This window comes from Marmota flaviventris, chromosome 10, assembly GCF_047511675.1.
Source record: "Marmota flaviventris isolate mMarFla1 chromosome 10, mMarFla1.hap1, whole genome shotgun sequence".
NCBI lineage: Eukaryota > Metazoa > Chordata > Mammalia > Rodentia > Sciuridae > Marmota > Marmota flaviventris.
The window spans coordinates 85504241-85505956 of record NC_092507.1 but is presented as its reverse complement, the minus strand read 5'-3'; the positions used below and the strand labels follow the sequence as shown (position 1 = coordinate 85505956).

Here is a 1716-nt window from a genome sequence, read left to right as displayed (position 1 = left end):
AAATTGAGTACTACTTAAGTCAATGAACCATAAGTCAAATTTCAGCAAAATGGTAAAAACTACTTATCTTTACATTCTAAAGAAAAATGTATGAACTTCCTATAACAATATGGGCATATAATTTAAAAAACTCATACTCACTTTACATTATTCTGTAGAAAGTAACATCATGAGATGCTTTTAAAAGTCAGAAATATTGTACTATTTAGAAATACTCTGAATAGGAAAGGAATTAGCTGTAAATTTTATTCTCAAAATTGATCAATAAGGACGAAAATACTAGTTAAGCAGACAAAAATGTACGAAAAACAGGGTATTGCTCATATATACAGAAGATATGAACAGTATAGATTCATTTCTAGTTGACTCAATCCTATTTACACATTTAAAATACAAAATTACATTTCAATCTGTCAAGAAGCTGACCACATTTCGCACCAGAAAAGGAACTTGACTTTAGCTTCTGATCATGACCTCAATATCCTCGGATAGGAAAACGAATTTCATGGAATCTAGATGCATTTATCAACACCAATTAATAAAAATTAATTCTGAAAAGTAATTCCTGAATGTCATCCATTCACAAATGATCAAAGGCTTTAGGACCTTAACACTTGGTAATACTTGAAGTTGTGAACTACTCTCCTACAGTGGTTTGTTTTCATCTCCTCCAAGGATTGTTACAGTTGCTGAACTAAATGAAGTAGGGTGGCTGAGTCTGTCTGCAGAACTTTGGTGTTGCGGTCTCCATTCTGATTTGGGTGTAGTTTTATAGTCACTGCTGGCTTAATCTGTTGCCTGAGACTTCTGTTTGCCAGCTGTACATCTAGTCGCCACTCAAGGCTGTGGTAACTGGGAAGGCTGGGTGCCAATTCACCCAGAATAGTCCTGATCTCTTTTCTGTTGTCCAGGTAAAGCTGAAGCAATAATTTGTTCAGTTCTTCAGAGAATCCCAGAACAAAAACAGAGTCTTGGAAATCCACTTCAGCAATCATGAGCTTGGAGCTCTCGGTGAGCAGGTAGGTCAACCCTTCCACACCATGCTGGACAATGTTGCTGCTCACGTTGAGCTTCCTGGTGTGCCCTCATAGACCTTGGGGATGGTCCCTCGCCTCAGGAACTCCACCCCGATCCACCCAAACTCCACCACCACTTCGGCATGAAGGCCAGGTGCTCCTTATACTCTTCTGACAAGTCCAGCAGCATCTTCGCTGGGCACCATTTTTCACCCAGCAGCACCTGGGTCTTCCTGTTTAAGACATCTTTGGACATACAGATGTCTTTAATGTTTTTAAAAAATATTTTTTAGTTATAGTTGGACACAATATTTTATTTTATTTATTTATTTTTATGTGGTGCTGAGAATCAAACCCAGCACCTTGCAAATGGTAGGCAAGCACTCCACCACTGAGCTCCAGCCCCAGCCCCAGATGTTTTTAATTTTATGTTCTCAAATTACTAATCTTTTCTCATGTGATCATGTGTTTTCATGCGTGCATTCTTAGGAAATATTTTGTAAGATCAAGTTTTAAAGCTATCCACAATATTTTCCACTAATCATTTTAAAATTTCCTTTTAAAATATTAACATGGTTAATATATCTAGAGTTGACAATGCATATGGAATGACGTAGGAATGCAAGTGTGTATTTTATTTGTGGAATGTCAATTCCCCAGTCCCATTTGTTAAGTAATTCTCTCTTTTCCTACTTCTCTA

The 1716-nt window shown here is 37.2% G+C and overlaps 1 pseudogene; it reads right to left on the bottom strand.

The window, feature by feature from the left end:
- Positions 1-599: 599 nt before the first annotated feature.
- On the bottom strand, positions 600-1206 carry LOC139707379 (COMM domain-containing protein 2 pseudogene; annotated as a pseudogene).
- Positions 1207-1716: the final 510 nt, after the last annotated feature.